We start from the raw sequence: 18,191 nt of genomic DNA on the forward strand, positions 1-18,191 counted from the left end.
GAGCTGAGCAGCCGCCAGTCTCGGTGAGATAAGCGTCCGGTTTGGTGAGGACTCTGCTCACGCCCCACCTGAGTTCTGGTAGGGAAGCCCCGTTAAGTTAGGGTTCGGTTTGTAAGAAAAGGTTCCTGATCAGCTGTGGTTTTGAGGGAGAAAAGGTCCCCATTTTCAGAGGCTGCTCATTTCTCTGGTCAGGAACGGTGTCTCCTCCGCAGCAGAAGGTTGGATCCAAGAGGATGACTCCAGGTGTTGAGTTGCTTGCTGTGCTCTCATGTTTCTCTGTCTTCTCTAGTGTGTTCGCCAACTCTCTCTCTCTCTCTCCTCTTCTCTCCTTTTGCCGTCTCCCTTCACAGGATACGGGTAGTGTGTATTCCCAGAAGTGAGGTCTCGGGAGCCCTGGAGAAATAGGAGCGGACGAAAATCGTGCAGGGCAGCGGGTGCGAGCGTGGAGCGGTGACTGTTGGTGTTAACTCTGTCTCTGTTCATCAAGTGGGGCCAATGCATGGATGAAGGCAAGATTTCCAGCACCAATGGAGCTTTGTATAATGATAGCTCATGCTTGGCTTTTGCAGCTACTCTCGCAGAGGAATTGTCCAGGAGCCCGAGCCAGAGAAGAAATGGCCAAGGTGTACCTAAGCGGCTTGGACATCCTTCTAAGCGGACATGAAGAGTTGTCAGCTTTCTGTCTCGCGCATGACTGGCTCTGAGTAAGCGGTCAGTGCTTTGAATTCCTCGTCTGTGCTCGCCGCAGTATTTCTTCAGAGGCTGTGTGCTTCCTCCTTAGGTACGGGGCTCTGTGAGATTACGGCTGATGAGGGGCCAGAGTCTGCTGTGCAGAGTGATTATATCGGGTGCCCTTGCAAGGGGTGCTTTCGAGTTGTAGTACTAAAGGCCTAATGGTGGGGAGGGTTGGGGCAGAACGCCGCCGTGCGGGAGAGGAGAAAAGAATAGCCTATGCGATGTTTCCCACTGAGATGGTAACTTATTTGTTTTTCCTCCTTGGTCTGGGTTTAGTACAAACAGTTTACTCCCCTCATCGGATGGAAAGTGAGCGAGAGCAGTGAGCCAGCGAGCACTGTTGATGCAAGCCAGGAGTCCTCCAGTTGGCAATGGAGCAGTCGCTAATGTCAGTGAGATAAGTGTCTGGTTTGGTTAAGGCTTTGCTCATGGTCCGCCTGGCTCCAGGTAGGGACTCCCCATTAGCTGGGGCTGGGTTTGTAAGAAATGGTTCCTGACCAGCTGTGGTTACGAGAGAGACAAGGTCCCCCTTTTCAGGGGCTGCTCATTTCTCTGGCCAGGAACGGTGTCTCCTTCGCAGGAGAAGGTTGCATCTAGGAGGAGCTGGTGGTTGAGTTGCTTGAGTTGAGTTGCAACTCCAGCTGGTGAGTTGCTTGCCTTCCTCCCATATTTTTCTGTTTTCTCTTGTGTGTTGGCCAACTTTCTCAGTCTCTCTCTCCTCTGCTCTCATGGTGCCGTCTCCCTTTGTAGGACACGGGTAGGTGTGCATTCCCCCAGGTGAGGTTTCGGGAGCCATGGAGAAGTCGGAGCAGACGAAAATCATGCAGGGCAGTAGAAAGGCTGCTGAAAGTACCTGAAGAGACAAAGGAACTGAGAAGGGGGAAGTCCAGACTAAGACAGGAGTCTAGTCTGTAAAGAGAAACAACGGGAAGTCTAAGCTAGAGAAACTCTTCAAGTTGCCAAAAGACATTTAGGATGAGAAATTACTTCTTGAATCCAGTCTCTTTAAGATCTTAGGCTTAGTATGCATGTGTATTTGTATTTGCTTAGTCATCTGCCTTCTTCTGTTTGCTATCCCTTATAATCACTGAAAATCTAACTTTTATAGTGAAACTATTTTCTGTTTATTATTATTATTAAACCCAGTTTGTGCAACTGGTGCTCCATGAGGAAATGCTTTGTGTATTACTCCAAGGGGCTGCCCGGTGTCACTCTTGGTCCAGGAGGGAAATGATTTGTGCACTACCTGAACTGGCCACGCAGTGTCACCATTGCTCTGTGAGAGAGATGCTTTCTGTGTTACTCCAAGTGGCTACCCAAGTGTCACTGTTGCTCCATGAGGGAAATGGTTTGTGCATTGCCCTGACTGGCCACCCAGTGTCACTGTTGCTCCGTGAGGGAAATTTTTTGTGCATTACCCTGAGTGGCCACTTAGTGTCACTCTTGCTCCATGAGGGAAATGCTCTTTGCATTACCCTGAGTGGCCACCCAGTGTCACTGTTGTTCCTTGAGGGAAATTGTTCGTGCTTTACCTAGAGTGGCCACCCAGTGTCACTGTTGCTCCGTGAGGGAAATTGTTGGTGCATTACCCTGACTGGCCACCCAGTGTCACTGTTGCTCCGTGAGGGAAATTGTTGGTGCATTACCCTGAGTGGCCACTCAGTGTCACTGTTGTTCCGTGAGGGAAATTGTTGGTGCATTACCCTGAGTGGCCACCCAGTGTCACTGTTGCTCCGTGAGGGAAATTGTTCGTGCTTTACCTAGAGTGGCCACCCAGTGTCACTGTTGCTCAGTGAGGGAAATGCTTTGTGCATTACCCTGAGTGGCCACCCAGTGTCACTGTTCCTTCATGAGGGAAACTGTTGGTGCATTACCCAGAGTTGCCACCCAGTGTCACTGTTGCTCGTGAGGGAAATGGCTGGTGCATTACCCTGACTGGCCACCCGGTGTCACTGTTGCTCCGTGAGGGAAATTGTTTGTGCATTACCCTGAGTGGGCACGGAGTGTCACTGTTGCTCCATGTGGGAAACTGTTGGTGCATTACCCTGACTGGCCACCCAGTGTCACTGTTGCTCCATGAGGGAAATTGTTTGTGCATTACCCTGAGTGGCCACGGAGTGTCACTGTTGCTCCATGTGGGAAACTGTTGGTGCATTACCCTGACTGGCCACCCGGTGTCACTGTTGCTCCGTGAGGGAAATTGTTTGTGCATTACCCTGAGAGGCCACGGAGTGTCACTGTTGCTGCATGAGGGAAACTGTTGGTGCATTACCCTGAGTGGCCACCCAGTGTCACTGTTGCTCCATGAGGGAAACTGTTGGTGCATTACCCTGACTGGCCACCCAGTGTCACTGTTGCTCCGTGAGGGAAATTGTTGTTGCATTACCCAGAGTGGCCACCGAGTGTCACTGTTGCTCCGTGAGGGAAATTGTTGGTGCATTACCTAGAGTGGCCACCCAGTGTCACTGTTGCTGCATGAGGGAAACTGTTGGTGCATTACCCTGAGTGGCCACCCAGTGTCACTGTTGCTCCATGAGGGAAACTGTTGGTGCATTACCCTGACTGGCCACCCAGTGTCACTGTTGCTCCGTGAGGGAAATTGTTGTTGCATTACCCAGAGTGGCCACCGAGTGTCACTGTTGCTCCGTGAGGGAAATTGTTGGTGCATTACCTAGAGTGGCCACCCAGTGTCACTGTTGCTCCGTGAGGGAAATTGTTGGTGCATTACCTAGAGTGGCCACCCAGTGTCACTGTTGCTCCGTGAGGGAAATTGTTGTTGCATTACCCAGAGTGGCCACCGAATGTCACTGTTGCTCCGTGAGGGAAAAAGTTTGTCAATTACCCTGACGGGCCAACGAGTGTCACTGTTGCTCCGTGAGGGAAATTGTTGGTGCATTACCCTGACGGACCACCCATTGTCACTGTTACTCCGTGAGGGAAATGGTTTGTGCATTACCCGGAGTGGCCACCGAGTGTCATTGTTTCTGCATGAGGGAAATGGTTTGTGCATTATCGTGAGTAGCCACCCAGTGTCACTGTTGCTCCATGAGGGAAAATGTTTCGTGCATTACCCTGAGTGGCCACCCGGTGCCACTGTTGCTCCATGAGGGAAATGCTTTGTGCGTTTCCCTGTGTGGCCACCCAAGACAACACACACACACACATCACACATAGAACATCACACACACACAACACAACACATAACACCAACATACACAAACACGTCTCACACACACACACGACACCGACACACACAAACAACATGACACACAGCACTCAAGGAAACACATAACACACACACGACACCGACACACACAAACAACATGACACACAGCACTCAAGGAAACACACAACACACACACACGACACAGACACAAGACTACACACGTTACACACGCAACAAACGACACCGTCACACACACACAACACGACGCACGACACATGACACCGACACACACACAATACGACACACACACACAACCCGATGCACGACAGCGATACACACACACGATGCGATGCACGACACCGACACACACACCCAACACCGACACACACACACACACACAGAAGATGACACGCAAAACATAACATACACACCTCACAACACACGACACCGACTGACACAGAAGATGACACTGAGATGGGACACACACAACATGAGACATAACACACGACACCGACACACACAGAACATGACACTCAGATGGCACACACACGACACCGACACACGACACTGACACTCACACGACATGACACACGACACTGACACACACACACTCAACATGACACTCACATGACACTCACACGACATGACACACGACACTGACAGACACACACACAACACGACACTCACACAACAGATGACACAGACACAGACACACAACACAACACTCACACAACATGACTCACAACACGACACAGACACAGACACACAGCATGACCATCACATGACATGACTCACAACACATGACACATGACACAAACACTCACACAACACCGACACACACAACAGGAAACACAAAACGACAGACAGAAGACATCGCAAACACGACACTGACACACACACAACATAGACACAACGTGTCACACATTGCACATCACACACGGCACATGGCACGTTGTACATGCACACAATATGTCACACACACAACACATGTCTCATGTCGCACACACCGTGCGTCGCATGTCACGCACAAGACATCGCACTTCGCACTTCACAGGTGCACAACACGTCGCATGCGTGCACACGCACACAACACGTGACACACACAAAATGACACACAACCCGTCACACACACACAACGACACACACAGCAAGTTACATGACACACAAAATGGCACACGACACACAAGTCACACACAACACATGACACCGAGACACACACACACAACATGTCACACACAAGGTGGCACACGACAGAACACACACGACACGTCGCACGTCACACGTATGTCGCAAACACTGCACATCGCAGAGACAGCGTGTTGCACATCGCACATTGCGTGTCACACACAAAACACGTCGCACACACAAAACACGTCGCATATCGCACATCACATGTGACGCACAACACGTCGCACATTGTATGTCACACACACAACACGTTGCACGACACACAAAATGGCACACAACACAACACAGAAATGACACACAACACATGACACCTACACACACAACACACACACAACCCCTGACACGAAATGTGAAATTGCACACGACACAGACACACACACAACACGACACACAACACTTTACACATACACTCAACACAACAGTCAAGACAACACACAACACGACACACAGCATGTTACACACACATAGAACATGACACACAACACGTCACACATACATAAACATGTCTCACACAACGCATCACACACACACACACAACACATCACACGGCACACAACACAACACATAAAAATCACACACAACACATGACACCGACACACACAACACAACACACGACACACAGAATGGCACACAATGCGACACACAACATCACACAGAAAACTTCACAGACAGACAACACCGACACGCACACACCACATTACACACAAAAATCACACACAACAGATGACACCGACACATAAACACACAACACAACACACAACGCCTCACACGACACACACGGCACAAAACACAACACACACACAACACGACAACACCTCACACGCCACCGACACACACAGAGCACGACACACAATGTGTCACACACACACAAGATGACACACAACACGTCTCACAAGATGACACACAATATGTCACGCATACACATAGATCTCATACACACACAACATACTATACCGACACACATACATGGAACACGACACACAACACATCACACACACACAGGATACAATACACCACGTCACACACACACACACACAACAGGACACGACACATGAGACATCACACACACAGATGACACAACACAGCACGTCTCACACACACACACGCACACAACAGGACACGACACACGAGACATCACACACACAGACGACACAACACACTACGTCTCTCACACACACACACAGAAAACAGGACACGACACACGAGACATCACACACACGGACGACACAACACACCACGTCTCTCTCTCTCTCTCTCTCTCTCTCTCACACACACACACACACACACACACACACACACACAGAAAACAGGACACGACACACGAGACATCACACACAGACGACACCTCACTCATTGCAAGTGGCACACACAGCACCTCGCAAGTCCCACGTCACACACAGCACGTCGCATGTCATGCACAACATGTCGCAAGTTGCGTGTCACACACACAAGACATTGCACACACAGCACTTCGCACACATGTTGCACGTCACCCACAACATGTCGCACGTTGCATGTCGCACACACAAAACGTGGCACGTGGTACACAGCACATCACACGTGGGACGTTGCAAGCGCAGACCCAACACGTTGCACACACATCACATCACACGTCGCACGTTGTACGCAGCACGTCACACGCGCAGACACACCACATTGCACGTCACGCACAACACTTCGCACACACACAAAACGTTGCATGCGTGCACGCACACACAGCACATCACACACACACACAGAACCCGTCACACACACAATGACACACACACAACAGACAGCGACACATACACAGAACACAACACACAACACGACACACACAGAACATACGACACCGACACACACACAGAACACGACACGTCACGCGCAGACACACCACATTACGTCATGCACAACACTTCGCACTTCGCGCACGCACAAAATGTTGCTCACGCACACACAGCACATTGCACACACACAAGAACACACACAACCCTTCACACTTACACATGACACACAACACGTCACCCGACATGTCACCACACACAAACACATGCAACACGACACACAACACGTCACACAACCCGCCTCAGACACACACACAACATGACACAACATACGTCACACACACACAACATGACACAACACACGTCACACACACAGACACAGAAGTCGACACACACCACACCACACACACACAACACACCACACAAGAACACACAACATATCTCACACACACGCTAGACACACGACACACACACTCCACACAACACTTGAGATGACACAGAACATACGCACAACACGTCACACACACAACGCCCATGTCACACACATACAACCCTACACAACCAGTCTCACAAAGACACACACAACACAACGCACAACACGTCAGACACACACACACAACAGGACACACAAAAAGGCACACAAGACAACACATACAACATGACACACAAACCATCACACATGCACAACACACGACAGTGACACACACCCAGAACATGACACACAACACGTGACACACGCACAACACACGACAGTGACATGTGACACACACAGAACACCGACACACACACAGAACACGACATTCAACAATCACACACAACACACAACACCGACACACACACAGAACACGACATTCAACACGTCACACACAACACACACGACACCGACACACACAACACATCACACACACACGACACAACACACAAAACAACACACGCACCACACAGACTCACACACACCACGACACACAACACGTCACACACACACGACACAACACACAAAACAACACATGCACCACACAGACTCACACACACCAAGTCACACAACACATCACACATACACGCTAGACGACATACAACACACGGACAACACGACACACACACACTCCACACAACACTCGAGATGACACACAACACACGGACAACACGACACACACACACTTGAGACGACACACGACACATGAACAACATGACACATACACACTCCACACAACAGTCGAGACGACACACAACACGTCCCACACACCCAACACTGCACACAACCAGTCTCACAAAGATACACACAACACGTCAGACACACACACAAAAGGCACACAATACAACACATGACAACACACACAACATGACACACAAAACATCACACACACACAACAGACAACTCCGACACACGCACATAGAACAAGACCAACCACACGTCACACACACAACACAACACACCACACACACAAAGATGACACATGACACTGATACACACACACAACACGTCACATACACACAACACTACACACAGAAGATGACACACGACACTGATACACACACAACACGTCACATACACACAACACTACACACAGAAGATGACACACGACACTGATACACACACAACACGTCACATACACACAACACTACACACAGAAGATGACACACACAACACATCACACCCACACAACACGACACACAACACGTCACACCCCTACATGACACGTCACACGACACACAAAATGGCACAACACGTCACACGGACATAAGACAACACACAGAACATCACACACACAACACACCACACACACGTCACACACACGCTAGACGACGCACAACACACGCACAAGAGGATACACAACACATCACACACATGCTAGATGACACACAATACACAACACGTCACACAAAACATCACACACAGAACACACCACACAGACACACACACAATGACACACAACACATCACACACACGCTAGATGAGACAGAACACACACACAGCACGACACTCAACACGGGGGCTGGGCTGTCGGTGCGGGGGGATAAAAAAAGACCCCCCCAGCCCCTCCCCTTCCCCGTGCCGGGGTTCTGCCCCGCCCCCCCCGGTTAGCCTCCGCTCCCCGACCCCGGATTTGGCCGCTCCCCTGTCCCCGCTTCCAGCTGTTTGACCCCCCCACACCCCGCACAGTCAGACTACGCCCCCCCTCCCCCCCGCCAGCGCAGGGGAGTTTCGGGCCAAGTCAGGACAGAGCGAGGGCGCCGCGGCTTCAGCAGCTACTACTGAGCATGCGCCATCCGTGCTCAATGCGCATGCTCACTCCCAGCTAAGCTAGCTCGCGCGGGGGCCCATCGCCGCCGAACCCGCCTGTCGGGTCTGACCCGGTGTCACCGCGTTTGACAGGCCAGGCGGGGTGGGGCGGTCTGTATGAACGGGGGCATCTGAACAGGCTGGGCCCGAGAATTCGGCAGCGCCCCAGGGCAGGCTGGGAGATGTAGTTCCTGACGCACCTCAGGCCGGAAATAACGTTGCCCCAATGACGGGCGGAGGCGGTTAACGGTTTGCGTGAGGGCGACCCGCTCGCTGATTGACGGAGAGACCCCCAGGGGCAGCCGCGCGGACAGAGACTCCCGGAGCCAGGGGTAGGGGTAGGGGTAGGGGTGGGGGTGGGAAACTGTTGCTGTGATTCTCTCTCAGCACATGAGGAGCGAGCGGGGCGGGAGCAGGTTCGACCCCCCGCTGCAATGATCCGTTTAAAAGGGGTCTGGCCTCCTCCTGCCTGAGCCACGTTTCTGGTCTCGCTGAGACGCGTGTTAATCCGGAGTCACTGCAAGACAGAACAGGGAGTGACTCCAAATTAACATGGGGGGCAAATAAGATCAGGGTGTGTCCGTGTGGGGAGGGGGTTTCAGTTGTTGCTAAAGGGAGGAAAGTTACTTTCTCTGCCTCAGGATATTGGGGTTGAGCTTCCTGGTTCAGACGCTGCTGCCTCGATTGTGATCTGGGAGCCCAGGCTGAGCAGCTGCTGCTCCCGCAGCGGGATTGGGGCTGGGGAGTGACCGTGAGTAAAGCTTCCTCTGTGCCCAGCCAAGGTGAGGATTTTCTCCAGCTGTAATTAGCCCCATAGGGCAACCCAAGGCTCTGCCCACACCAACATCTGAGCCAGAGACTCCAGGTGTTTGATAGAGATGTGCAGGGAATGGGCATGAAAGTGACTCTGCACAAACAGCCTCTCCTCAGCTCAGCAATTGCAGGAGCCGATCCAGCCACAGGAGAGGAAACCCCCAGGATTGGCTGCCAGCAAGAGACAGGAAGGGAGACACAAGGAGAGAGAGAGAGACTGAAAAGGGCAGTGGGAGAAATAATTGGGGGGGAGAGATTCCCAGATTTCTGACCGGCCCATGCACGGTTATTGCCGCATCCCTGGGCGGATTCACTTTGCTACGAACAAGGTGGGGTGCAGGGGGAGGAAAAGCCAGCTCCTGACTCTCCCTGTACCCCCTGCTGTATGAGTTTGCTGCCTTGGGGACAATGTCAGGGGGAATCCCCCAATGTCACTCCTTTTATTCTGCTCTTCTCTCCCATTTGGTTCCCAGACTTTGTTCCTGGGAGGGTTTCAAAATGTCTCGCTCGTTTAGTGCTAGTGGGAGGGGCCGGTCAGTGCTGTAATCAAGTGACCAAACATTTCCCCAGCATAGAATCGTAGAACGGTAGGGCTGGAAGGAACCATGAGAGGGCATCTAGTCCAGCCCCCAGCACTGAGGTGTTTGTCCAACCTGTCCTTGAAAACCTCTAATGATGGGGATTCCACCACCTCTCTTGCTAATCTATACCAGTGCTTAATTACTTTTTTTTCACAATTGAGTCACGTGGTTGACTCAGATTCAATTTGTGATCTACTATAACTCCCGATAGTTTTCAGTAGTACTACCTCGTAACCAGCTATTCCCCACTTGGTCGTTGTGCATTTGGTTTTCCTTCCCTAAGTCTAGTACTTTGCACTCGTCTTTATTGAATTTCATCTCATTCATTCAGCTCACTTCTCCAATTTGTAAATGTTACCTTGAATTCTATGCCCAAATAAATCTGTTAGTCTTTAAGGTGCCACCGGACTCCTTGTTGTTTTTGTGGATACAGACTAAGACGGCTACCCCCTGATAGGTGACGCTTTGTTATTTTTATGTCTGATTTTATAAGCAAGTAGTTTTTAAATGAGGTGTAACTCAGAGGTACGCAAGACAAATCAGACTCCTGAAAGGGGCACAGTAGTGTGGAAAGCCACCGGTCTACACAGCTATTTTTAATGGGCTAGCACCTACAGTGGAGCACCCATAGGGAGACACATCTCAAAGAACTGTTAGGGGGCTTATTCCTTCACCCACTTACTTCCCTGGTCCTTCTCACATGAACAGAGAGCAACAATACCCAAAGTCCAAAGGTGCAAACAATTTGATGTTTATTGGGGTGAACTTCCAGCAAGCATGATTCCAGTTTCCTTCCTTAGTGTCCCCCTTCCCAGCTCTGACACCACAGAGCCTTACACCTGTGTCCTTGTTCCCATTCCTGCCCTTAGCCAAACATGATTCCAATTTCCCCAACCTCATTCCCTGTTCCCATTTCTCCCTTTAGCAAAACATGATTCCAATTTCCCCAGCCCTATTCCCTGTTCCCATTTCCCCTCCCCACCCCCACCCACTCACTTCCTGATTGACTGCAGACTATATAGTAAAACTTGAGTTCTGCTTAGCTATACTTTAACCAATCATTTTCCTGAAATTTAACTAACCAATCCTAACATATTGTAACATGATTATGTAACCAATTATATCCCACCACCTTAATTAGTTTACACCCAGCAAAATTAATTATACAGCAGACAGAAACAATCACAGAACCAGACAGAGATTATACAGACAAACAATAGCGAAGTGGGAACTATAATGACAAAACAATGAAGAAGTCAGGATTTCACATCCCAGCTATTGATAAGTGAGTTCTTGCCAGACAGGATGCTATCAAACTAAGTTTGCTTTTACATCTTCTAGGCACTTCCCTTTCTCTGGAGATGATAGGCACTATCAGGACAGGAGTGTATTCCTAACAGCCCAATAGCACCTATTTCAATGTGACTAGTTTGGAATGTGAGGATGTGACCGGTCGCTTCCCAGCTTATGGCTGCCTCTGTTGCTTAGTCAAAGGCCTTAGCCTAAGAACAGGGACTCAGACTGTCACAGTAAGAGAAGGACCTTACACTGGCAGACAGTGATTTTGATTGTTTCTTTTATACCTCTAACTAGCCAAGTGATAAGAATACACCTAAATTCTTAAAGTACAGGCCTTTGCAGACAGGCCTGAATATCTATATCCTAACGAGAACCATCGTTAATACACAAGTTGTGTAATTTCTTCTTTTGCTGTTACCTGATCTCACTGGTCTTCTTTCCCCTGAGCAGGGTTTCCAGTTTCCAAACCCAATGTCATCTCCCAGCTGGAACGAGGGGAAGAGCCGTGGGCCCCAGATCTCCAGGGCTCAGAGGAAAGAGAGATCCTGAGAGGCAGCTGCATGGGTGAGGGATCATTGAAGGAGACAGCTGGGATTCCCAGCAAAGATCTTGTGAGGTCTCTGGGTTCAGGATGGTCCCCAGCAGGTGTCACATCCTCTGGGCAAATACTGTTTATGGCTTCCTACCCATCCTGAAAAAAGAAAACGAGTACTTGTGGCACCTTAGAGACTAACACGGCTGCTACTCTGATACCCATCTGGACTAATTCCTGGCAGTAGTTCCCTCCCCAAACTCCCATCTCCCTGAGTGTTTGGATGGGAACTGGATGCAGAATTGATCCCCTCCTCTCGCCCCTTTGGGGAAGAGTTGGGGGAAATTCAGTCCCTGGTTTTTTTCCATCTTCAGCTATTCTCTTGGTTTCTTCTCCCCTTTTCCCTTCCGGTTTCTAAGGTTTTTCTTTCTCTGTCCCAGGAAGTGATGGGATGGTGAGAGAGACCGTGGAACAGAATCCTCAGCAGGAAGATGAGCAAGTGGAACCACATGGGGCGTTGTTGCAAAGATGCAAAAAGAGTGTGTCCAGGAGTTGTGAGCAAGGAAAAGGCTCTCAGGGGCAGCACAGGCCAGAGAAGCGGCAGGGAAACCAGCCAGCGCAGAAAGTTGGAATATCTGTTAATTATCGGGGAACTCACAAAGGCCTCAAGGAAATCACAGCCCAGCAGAGAATCCTGATGGGAGAGAGAAATAACACGGGCTTTGAGTGTGGGAAAAAGTTCAGGAGGCGCTCACACCTCATTACCCACCAGAGAATCCACACCAGAGTAAGACCCTATGGATGCTGTGAGTGCGGGAAAACCTTCACTCAGCATTTGCCATCAGAGGATCCACACAGGGAAGAAACCCCATGAATGCTGTGAGTGTGGGAAAACCTTTTGGCACTCAGCCCTTATAAAACATCAGAGGATCCACACAAGGGCAAAAGCCTATGAATGCTGTGAGTGTGGGAAAACGTTCACTGAGTGCTCACACCTTATTCGCACTCAGAGGATCCACACGGGAGAAACCCTATGGATGCTGTGAGTGCGGGAAAACCTTCACTTGGAGCTCACACCTTATTCGCCATCAGAGAATCCACACAGGGGATGCTGTGAGTGCGGGAAAACCTTTGCTGAGCGCTCACATCTTATGTGCCATCAGAGAATCCACAAAGGGCAGCGCCCCTATAAGTGCTGTGAGTGCAGGAAAACCTTCACTCAGCACTCACATCTTATTGCACATCAGAGGAGTGTCACAGGGGAGAAACCCTATAAATGCTTTGAGTGTGGGAAAACCTTCTCTTGGCACTTAGCCCTTATAAAACATCGGAGGATCCACACAGGAGAGAAACCCTATAAATGCTGTGAGCGTGGGAAAACTTTCACTGAGTGCTCAACCCTTATTCACCAGCAGAGAGTCCACACAGGGGAGAAACCCTATGAATGCTGTGAGTGTGGGAAAACCTTCACTCGGAGCTCAAACCTTATTACGCATCAGAGGAGCCACACAGGAGAGAAACCCTATGAATGCTGTGAGTGCGGGAAAACTTTCGCTCAGAGCTCAGGCCTTATTACACATCAGAGGAGCCGCACAGGAGAGAAACCCCATGAATGCTGTGAGTGTGGGAAATTCTTCCATCACAACTCTTCTCTTATTTATCACCAGAGAAGCTGCAAGGGAGATAAACACCATGAAAATCTTTTCTCGGGCTCAGAAAAGATTGTTTTTTCCTAATTCCCAAGTAGTGCACTTTAAGGCAGCATTTGTGGCATCTCAGCTCCTTTAGGTGAGTTGTGTGCTTTTCCCTTTTGCAGCTCACCCTTCCTTGGAGTGAAGCCCACAGTGTTTTTCATCAACTCCTTCGTCCTCTGTCATGGAAGTGTGCGTCCCTCCAACAGGAATGCCCATCAGTCCCAGTTGGGGGAACCAGGAGTGATCTCTACTACGTACATGGAGGTTAAATCTACCTGGGCCTTGACACCACTAGGGTTTTCCATGGAGTTCGCGATTCTGAGATAAAAACACAACTATTTTTTCAAGAAAGAAAATAGCCCATATAGTGTCCAGGGTAACGCAGCAAATTTCCTCACCACTGGACACAAGCTCCGTCACTTTTTCTAGTCTAATGAAATTTGGAGCATCACGTTTATACTTTTTTCTCCCACTGCAAAGTGATTGTTAGTCACCAGGTTCCCCCACTAGGGACAGATTGCCTCATTCCCAGTTGTTGCCACGTTGCACTGGGTTCTGCTGATAGCAGTTGGGCTTTGTACCATTTTTTTCCATGTAAATATAACAGAGAAGGAGCAGGGATAGAGGGTGTGACAAAGTGGGGATTTTTCCTTGTTATGTTTTAAGTGAGTCTTACTGTTTTGCATGAATACGGTGTGTGCCTCAGTTTCCCTGTGTGCTGCACCAATATCTCGGTGGTGGGAATAGGGGTGTGTGACTTTGGCTGAGATCTCTGGGGCTGGTGAGGCTGCCTGCACGTATACCATGACCGGTGTGTGACGTTGCACTCCATATGCTTTATGGAAATATGCTTATGACATAACTGGAATATGCTTCACGCTAAATACCCCTTGTATCGTGTCATTAGAATGCTTGTAATCTACTAAGTGTGTTCATCCTATTTGTTTGTATGTATTATTTCTATATCTGGAGTTAGGAGAATTAGCTATAAAATTGTTTCACTGATGTAAACATACGAAGTAGAGGCCATTAAGGGTGCTCCAGAAACAATCAGTTGGAAATGGCCTTAGTTTCTTGAAAGCCTTCTTGTGTACGTGTGGGCCAGCCCTTGGGGAATGGAGACTAGGGGTCTTACCGTGACATGTGACCATGTCACCTGATAATGAAATCCATCTTAAATCTGGTACTTTTCCATTTAGAAGGAGGGGTGGGGACCCAGAGAGACAAACGATTCCTGCCTTGTGCCAAAGCTATAGAAGGGGGTGGAGCAGGACAAAGGGGGCCAGTCATGAGAAATCCCCTGCTTACCACCTGAGATGTCTGCTGGAACTAACACTACCTGGGGAAAGGATTGGGCCCAGACTAGGAAGGAGTCTAATCTGTGAAAGAAGCTGTCATAAATATAAAGGGAAGGGTAAACCCCTTTAAAATCCCTCCTGGCCAGAGGAAATCTTCTCTCACCTGTAAAGGGTTAAGAAGCTAAAGGTAACCTCGCTGGCACCTGACCAAAATGACCAATGAGGAGACAAGATACTTTCAAAAGCTGGGAGGAGGGAGAGAAACAAAGGGTCTGTGTGTCTGTCTATATTCTGTCTTTGCCGGGGATAGACCAGGAATGAAGCCTTAGAACTTTTAGTAAGTAATCTAGCTAGGTATGTGTTAGATTATGATTTCTTTTAATGCCTGAGAAAAGAATTGTGCTGAATAGAATAACTATTTCTGTCTGTGTATCTTTTTTGTAACTTAAGGTTTTTGCCTAGAGGGGTTCTCTATGTTTTGAATCTAATTACCCTGTAAGGTATTTACCATCCTGATTTTACAGGGGGGATTTTTTTTTTATTTCTATTTACTTCTATTTCTATTAAAAGTCTTTTTGTAAGAAAACTGAATGCTTTTTCATTGTTCTCAGATCCAAGGGTTTGGGTCTGTGGTCACCTATGCAAATTGGTGAGGCTTTTTATCCAACATTTCCCTGGAAAGGGGGGGGTGCAAGTGTTGGGAGGATTGTTCATCGTTCTTAAGATCCAAGGGTCTGGGTCTGTAGTCACCTAGGCAAACTGGTGAGGCTTTTTACCAAACCTTGTCCAGGAAGTGGGGTGCAAGGTTTTGGTAAGTATTTTGGGGGGAAAGACGTGTCCAAACAGCTCTTCCCCAGTAACCAGTATTTGTCTGGTGGTGGTAGCGGCCAATCCAAGGACAAAAGGGTGGAATATTTTGTACCTTGGGGAAGTTTGACCTAAGCTGGTAAAGATAAGCTTAGGAGGTTTTTCATGCAGGTCCCCACATCTGTACCCTAGAGTTCAGAGTGGGGGAGGAACCTTGACAGAAGCTTATTGGAACATCTCTGAGGGTGAGATATTACCTGTAATCCTTTTTTTAATGTATTAGGTTTAGACTCGCGTGTTTTTGCTTTATTTTGCTGGGTGACTTACTTTGTTCTGTGTGTTATTACTTGAAACCACTTAAATCCTACTTTTTATACTTAATAAAATCACTTTTGTTTATTAATAAATCTAGAATAAGTGATTAATACCAAAGGGAGTAAACAGCGGTGCATATCTCTTTATCAGTGTTACAGAGGGTGGACAATTTATGAATTTACTCTATATAAGCCTTATACAGAGTAAAACAGATTTATTTGGGTTTTGGATCCTATTGGGAACTTGGTATCTGGATGCTGGAGACAAGTAAGCTGCTGAGCTGTTTTCACTTAAAGTCTGCAGCTTTGGGGGCGTGGTTCAGACCCTGAGTCTGTGTTGCAGCAGGTTAGCGTGTCTGGCTGAACAAGACAGGGTTCTGGAAGTCCCAAGCTGGCAGGTAAAACAGGCACAGAGGTAATTTCAGCACATCGGGTGACTGAACCCGTCACACGGTGCCCTTCGTAACTGGAGACCCAGGAATGTGTTAAGGAAAAGTTAGCATATGTGCATATGTGACTCCATTTTTGTTTGGGGCCCACCGTTTTCTAAAAGCAAACACATCATGCACCAGGAGGAGTGTTCCTTAGATACTGCATTCCTGTGAAACCCGCCCCCTTGTTTCCAGCCCGTCTCGAATCCCGGTTTCTGTTCTTTGTCTGTTCCTAACTCCCTGCCTCCTGGCCTTGATGCGAGCCTCCCATCCCGATAAGAAAGGCTACTGGTGCATTGCTTTAGGACCATGTTGTGTATTTGAAGTAATGGTCTAGCACGGGGAATGTACCTAGCAGGGATAGGTGGTAGATAAGGGAAGGGTTTGTCTATTGGCTAAGGTTTCCGATGCACGAAGGCAACGTGCTTTGCTAAAAGGTATATAATCTCTGTATAACCTGCATTCGGGGTCCCCTCCTGACTAGCAGGGGGGCACCACGCTCGAGCGTAATAAACTTAGTATCTTTGGGAACTCTGCAGTTGTGGACTTTGTTCGTGTGCCTCAGCCTAGACTCGAAGTGTGCGTGACCAATCGGGTGTAATTTGTAACAAATGGGATGCAACCAGGTGACTCTTTGCCCAGGAAACGAGACAAAGACAAGGAGGAGGAGCAATGGGGGTGTCTGACTTTGGGTCGCTGGAAGCTGGCAGTCTGCTTGTGGGGATCGGAAGAGGTGGAGTTCAGGGCATCTGGCCCACGACTCCCTAAGGTGGACTTGGCCGAAAGTCACTGATTTCTGTGCTAACAAGTTCTGTTCTACACCGTGTTCCTGTTGAATAATAAACCTTCTGTTTTACTGGTTGGCTGAGAGTCACGCTGACTGCGGAGCTGGGGGGCAGGGCCCTCTGGCTTCCCCAGGAGCCCCGTCCGGGCGGACTTGCTGCGGGAAGCCCACGGTGTGGAAGGGGATGCTGAATGCTTCGAAGTCAGACCCAAGAAGGTCAAAGTTGTGTAAGCTTCTTGCCCTGGTGGCAGTGTGTCATGGAGTGTGGGGGAGTCAGGGCCCTGCACCCCCACTTCCTGCGATTCACCGTGACTCTCAGCCAGCCAGTAAAACAGAAAGTTTATTGGATGACTGGAACACAGTCCCAAGCAGAGATGGGAGAGGGAGGCAGGGATGAGGGCAAGATTAAACACACCGAGAGAGCTCTGTGTAGTGATGGTTCTTGCTTGGCTTTATTAGTTTGCAGAGGAATCGTTGAGAAGCCCTAGCCGGAGGAGAAGCTGGC

General features: G+C 49.2%; 1 pseudogene; it reads left to right on the forward strand.

Moving 5' to 3' along the window:
* The first annotated feature begins 660 nt into the window (after window positions 1-660).
* Window positions 661-15,887, forward strand: LOC141975879 (uncharacterized; annotated as a pseudogene).
* The last annotated feature ends 2,304 nt before the right edge of the window (window positions 15,888-18,191 follow it).

Source organism: Natator depressus, chromosome 22 (genome assembly GCF_965152275.1).
Source record: "Natator depressus isolate rNatDep1 chromosome 22, rNatDep2.hap1, whole genome shotgun sequence".
Lineage (NCBI taxonomy): Eukaryota > Metazoa > Chordata > Testudines > Cheloniidae > Natator > Natator depressus.